This window comes from Equus caballus, chromosome 28, assembly GCF_041296265.1.
Source record: "Equus caballus isolate H_3958 breed thoroughbred chromosome 28, TB-T2T, whole genome shotgun sequence".
NCBI lineage: Eukaryota > Metazoa > Chordata > Mammalia > Perissodactyla > Equidae > Equus > Equus caballus.
In genome coordinates, this window is record NC_091711.1 from 24,399,478 (window position 1) to 24,405,894 (window position 6,417).

The following is a 6,417-nucleotide window of genomic DNA, read 5'->3' on the forward strand; positions in this document are numbered from 1 at the left end:
TCCAGATGACTTGATTTCCAGAACTTCCCTGTCCTGGTTGCCTTCTTCTGCACATATACTTTCAATAATTTCTTTCTTAAAATATATTACCCAGAACTGAACTGAATATAATTTTCTTGTTCTGGACAATATACTTCTGCTAATGGTGCCAATAACGCATTAAGTTTGTTAGCAGTTGTGTCACTCTCTTGATTCATATTGAGTCATAATTTCTTAAGAGGGAATCAGAATATCAAAACAGTCTCCAAAGTCAGCTCTTCCTTGTGTAAATACACTCTTCCACCCTTCTTGATTCCTTTTAGGGAGAAAATAAAAAGTTTATTTTCATTGTTAACCTCACTGATTTTTAATTTTATCACTTAAATGTTAGCAACATGGCTGGTTATGTAGCCGAAGAAAATTTTAAGCAGGGATGATATATTTAGAAACTTCATTCTGGCTAAAGGGTGGAGGGCAGAGGATGGACTGGAACAGGCGCAAGCTGAAATGTTGGGTGAACTGTTAAATGACTGATGTAGTAATTCAAATGACAAATAATAATGGCCTGGATTTGAGACGCAGAAAAGAAGATGGGGAGAAGGAGACAGATTCCACCGAAAGGTAGGAAGTAAAATTAATAGGATTTGGTAACTAATTTATATGGGAATGACAGAGCAATGAATGAGAGAGGGGGGAAAAAAGAGCTCTTGACATCAGAAGCTGACCTGGTATTCAGAGCTGGGCCGTGTTATTTCCTGTTGGGCATATGAATCTCACAGATTACCAACATCAGACAGATTATTCTGAGACCATATAACATGAGAAAAAAACAAGTCTGCTTCATAATTTTGTCTAAGCGCAGACGAAAACAGGGTCACTGTGCCATCCACAAAATACCAAATCCCCCCCTCTCTTGACTAAAATGAGTGACAGCTACTTCTTTACCAGTTATGGTATTATCCTTGTTCTGGATGGTTCTTCCTGTAGATAAGATGTATTGAGATTCCAATCATAAAATGCCTCTTCTTTCTGACAGCATCCAATGTAGAGCAGAGCCCTGCTTCCTTAGACCCTCTCTCAAATCACTCATCCAAATCCCAAATCCTGGATAGGTTCTTTCTCACTCTCTTCCTGAGTCCCACGGTTCGCCTTTACTGCAATGAGTAATAAACTCAACTTGTTCAACTAGAGGTGTGTTCCTGGTTGTCTCTGGCTGAAGGGCATTGACATTAAGAATAATCCCAGGATTTCTTGCTTGGACGATCAGGTGCTGGTAGTAGCAGTAATAGAAATAAAGAATACTAGATGAGAGGGAGGAAATGTCTTTAATTTCTAACAGGTGATCTTTGAGATATGCGTGGGTTAAACTAAGTAGAGATACCCAGGAAGTAACTGGATGGATATATGGTTCTGGAGCTTAAGAGAGATGTCTTTGCTCAATCTCTCTCTCTCTCTCATCTCCATCCACACATAAACATACTAAAAAATATATTTTTGAAGCCATTGTTTATATAATAATTGAAACTGTGGGATGAGCTAAAATCACCATAGAGGGAATAGAATGAGGAGGGAAAAAGGTTGAAGACAGAACCCCCAGGAACACCTATATTTATGAGGTGGGCAGAAAATGAGATACTCAGAAAAGACTCTTAGAAGGAGCTGTCATTGAGGAAAGGAGAGAACCAGAAGTAGAAAAAGACCAGAAGTTAGAGAAGGAGAGCGTTTCAAGAAGGAGGATGAGATTAGCAGTTTTATATGCTGCTAAGAACTCAAGTAAGATAAGGAGCCCGCCGAGCAGTGTGACATCTCCCCATCATTTTTTGAGCACCTCTTTACACTCTGGGACAATAAGGTGTTTCAGGCTCCTCTTATACTTCCCTGCTAGAGCCCTGGAATCAGCCATGTCTCTAAGGACTCCTGTTTCCTTTGAGTGGGAAATGGTACTTAGAGACCAAGATCTGCTGTCCTGCTTACTCCTTTTAAGAAGCGTGTCTGTGAAGGGCTCTTGCTGTGTGGGGCTCACACAGGTGAGTGGAAGGATGGAGAGAGGGGGAGACTTGGCTTAGGTAAAGATGAGCAAAGCAGAGGTCTGGCGATCAGACCTGAAGCTTAAGGTCAAAAGCAGGATAAAGAGGATTTGACCTTGAGTCCCTGAGTGGCACATAGAACATCAAAGGTCTCCCTAAGGTTAGCATTCATTTTGGGAATCTGGGTGGAGTTCTGCCTTGCAATAGGCATTAGGTGGTCTGAGCAGGAGAGAGAGGCTGTGTGCCAAGGCTGGGCACCAAGCAAAGCCTGAAACCACCTGGGAAATGTATGGGTTATCTACCTGTGCCAAGCATTTTACCCTGACGTGTGGGCTTTAGTGTTGCTGTTGTAACTCTCTACTTATTAAAGTAATAAGTATGTTTGTTGACTTTAATATTCTTTATTATTAAGAAAAGAATTGGATGTTTGGTGTGAACATCTGTGGTTTTGTTGACCCAGCATTCCAACCTTCTTTCTTCTGGAAAATGCCCATTTTCCTACCACAAACATCTTGCAGGGAGTCCCAGCTCCTGGCTAGAGTTAACTGGATTAGAGATGAGTAACCACATCTAGTAGGGCTGATGGAAATACAGAGTTTTGTTCCTGAGTGAGCAGATGACCTAAGCCAGGCCAATGAAAGGCCTTCCTCAGGACTGGAAAAACTGAGCTGGGCAAAGAGGCTTACTCCCTCTCTAGGACAAACGGAAAGGTGGAACATTTGTTTTGTTTGTGGCATAATCCCTAGGAAGAAAACCAGCACAAAAGAAACAGAAATAAGAGACGAAAGGAGAAGACTCTAGATGGTGTTTGAATCTCTGATTCCTTGTCGGTGAGGCCCAGGTGTGCCCTTGCCAGCTCAGAACTATATGAGCCTACCAACAAAGATCCCTTTTTGCCTAAGCTAGTTCGACTTGGTTGCAAACCAAGTCACTTTCACCAAAAGAGAGAGACCTCACTCATACCATGACTTCAAATAAGTCTGGTTTTAATTTACATCGTCAAAAGCTGACTTCATTTGTGTTGTCAAAAGTTAACTTCATTTTGATAAGCATCCCAAACATCCCACCCAAAACAGTAAGAAATAAAGTGACCATAAATGGCTGTTGCACTTTTCCTAATAAAAACAGCAGTTGTTCAAAATAATTTTTTTTTCTATTTATGCCTAACATTGGGATATCTATCCAGGCAGTCTCCCAAGGAGCTCTTTCTTATTAACAATCTTCGTTTAAATTGTATTTCCATTCCTCCCCTTCCCCATCACACTATTGCACTGAATGTATATTATCTTGTCATTTTATTAATACTTCCTTTTCTAAAGCAACAGGAAATAAATCATTTTTAAGAGAAAGTATGTATACTTTCTTATTTTTTCCCTTTAATTACAACTTCCCAAGTGCCTACTCAAGCTTATACTTTCTCTCACCAAGAGTTATTTTAACAGGTTTTACTGTGTCTATTAACTCTTTTAGCTTTTCTAGTCCTTAAGGCTAGGTAGAAATCATAATCCTTGTGTTTACCCAGACTTTTGCTAATTTCAAGGACAGCTATCCAAGCTCCTTAACGGCTTTGTTTTTTGAAAAGAATCTGGGTTTGATTCAATGAGTAGAGTCATTCAATGCATTCAATGCAGTGTTAATCATTGCATTTGATAGTTTTCCTTTGCCTACCCCTCTTTACAGAATCAGCCTCAGATTTTCTTCTGGGGATTTACCCTTTCCCCACCCTCAGTCTATGAGGTCTCAATGGCATTCTGATTCCTACCTCAAGATGGTCCATGACCCAAGCCCAAGACAACCTGCACTTGTCTTCCTGAGGTGGGTACATGACCTAAACCAGCACCATCGGATGACATGTCAAGAAGTTTATGAATGCCACTAGAGATATATTTTTCCTCTCCACAGGATATGAATTTAAGGGGCTGTGAGGCTGGCATTCCTGCAGCCATCTTATGACCGTGAGGGGATTGTCTGTCTGAGAATGGAGCCAACCCAAAAGACATGGAGCTGAGAGATGGAGAAAGAGAAACCAAGTCTTAATTACTTGAACCAAAAATTAACTTTTGTTTAAGCCCATTTGAATGGATCTTTCATTACTTACAACTAAAAGAGTCTTAACTGATGTAGTAATGATCATGTGAAATTCACTTGCATAAGAGGAAAAATTGCATAAATGTATATATATATGTATACATGTACATACATATATATCTTATTTTTTTAGAGTGAGATCTGCAAACAAGTGAAAACTCAGAATCTATTGGCCATGTCAGCTTGTCCTATATGCTTGCCAAAATTAATTGTCTAGAAAAGAGAGTAAACCATAAGAAACTAGCCTCTGAGTATTCTAAAAAATCCACCCAATTGCTTAGGATATCCCAAGTGTAAGAGATTTAACCCAGTCCCTTAATAGTGCATTACAATGAGAACAGTCATTCTGTGTAGTGACTATGAGACACCAGAAAACACAGTTATCAGAGAGAAAGATCCATAGGCTCGTAGAATTTTTGATCTGGAGAAGTGAAGACCCCCAGTAATGCAGGGAAATGGACTCATGTCACTTTCAACAATATAAATTGAAATTCATGTTTTAGTTTAATCCTTAAATAACTGAAAATTTAAATATATGAAAACAATGGTTTTCCAATCCCTTCTACTGACTAAGGCTCTACAATACAGCGACTTTTACCAGGGCTGGGCCTTCTTAGGTCTTGAGGAACATAGAAGATTAACAAACAACCCCTACCTCGTTTTCTCCATCCTGTAACTCACATGGTAGGACAAATCTTCTATTTTTCAAGGTGATCTTTGAGGAATGTCATACATTTTGATTCAGATTATTTGGGAGGAAGTATGCAAAGTAGAAAAACGGAAGACATTTAGAGTTAGCAGATTTTCATTTGGATCCTAGCCCTGTCCATACTGTGTGAGCTCACCAGATATAAACCCCAGGAGGGCACAGCCCAGAGCTGTCTTAATTCATTGATGTACACCCAGTGCCAAGCACAGTATCTGAGACATATAATAGGTGCTCAATAGATTTTTGTTAAACAAATTAATATATGGATTTTGCCTGAGTCCCTTAACCTTTCTATGTTAGTTAAGCTAACTGGTACAACCACCATCAAGACCTCAGTGCCGGGACACAATACAGGTTTGTTTCTCACTCCCGTCACAGTCTAACTCAGGTCAGTGAATGGGAGAAAACATCTCTGCTCCACAGAGTCATTCAGGGACCCAGGCTCCAGCCAAGTGGTGGCTTCACCATCCCTTGGGGCCTCGTACTGCTCTACTGGATCTTATGCATCTAGATGGCAGGTAGAGGAGTACTGAGTATGACTATACTGCAATTTATTTATCCATTCTCTTGTTGATGGACACTTGTATTGTTTCCAGTTTTAGGCTATTTTAAAGCTGTGAAAACAAAGGATTGTATGCTAGGTCTTAGTGGCCAGCCCTGGAGCGGGCTTCTGCCACATTCCATTGGCTGGAACTCTGTTGGCCCACCCCTCCAAATGCAGGAGAGCTGGGAACTGTGATCTGGTGGCATGCCCTGGAAGCAGAGGAGAAGCTCAAACATTGGAGGGAATTTGCTTTTCTGCTTTACTCTCTGAGCCCCAGTTTCTTCTTCTGAATAGAAGAATTAATAATTGCTATTTGCCAGCACTTTATGAGGATTTAATGAGGCAATAAATGTGGAAGTACTTGGTAAAGTGCTAATCAAATCCTGGGTAATTTGGTCCTTTTACCTCTGCATTTCATCTGTGAAACGTGTAGGCTGAAATGCCCTCTAAGAATCCTTTCCAGCTCTAAAATGCTTTGATTCTGTGTTTCTTTTCAACATTCAGCAAGTGCCTTTCTGACTTGTACTGGGGTCTAGGATAAATCCTTACGATCCTACACATCATTCCACAATCCAGTCCTCCTGTCTCACACCCTCTTTCATTGCATAATACTGCCCGCTTGGTTTTTTGTTTTGTTTTTTTTTTGAGACATAAGCTGGTTCTATGTTATCTAATTTAAATTCTGTTCATTCCAACTATGGGTAAAAGGTAATTTTTGCCTTCCTATTGCATCGACCAGTTCCAGCCTGCTAGACTTCTCATTTCAGAAGAAAACTGTAGATGTAGGGATGAGAACGTAAGAAAGCATTCAACAGATTCCTGCCTTGAAAGAGTCTACGTAATAAAAGTTTGGTTTAATTTCTCTCCTTTGTCTGTGGTTTCTTTAGTCTCTTGCCCCAGTTTCCCAGCTAAATTCCCTTTGCGGTCCATTGACAACTGTTTTGCACAATTCCTAGAGGAGGTCAGCAAGGGGAGGTCTGAATTCTGTGTTAAAGGCAGGTGACGGGCTGATACGCATTGGTGCTCAGGGGTATGCTGGCTTCTAGGTAATTCACATAAAGCAGAGGAAC

At 40.4% G+C, this 6,417-nt stretch overlaps 1 long non-coding RNA gene across 1 annotated transcript; it reads left to right on the top strand.

The window, feature by feature from the left end:
• Window positions 1–1,369: 1,369 nt before the first annotated feature.
• Window positions 1,370–6,209, top strand: LOC138921286 (uncharacterized). The gene is made up of 2 exons (XR_011433745.1): window positions 1,370–3,821; window positions 3,909–6,209. It is a non-coding gene; the product is annotated as an uncharacterized lncRNA (long non-coding RNA).
• Window positions 6,210–6,417: the final 208 nt, after the last annotated feature.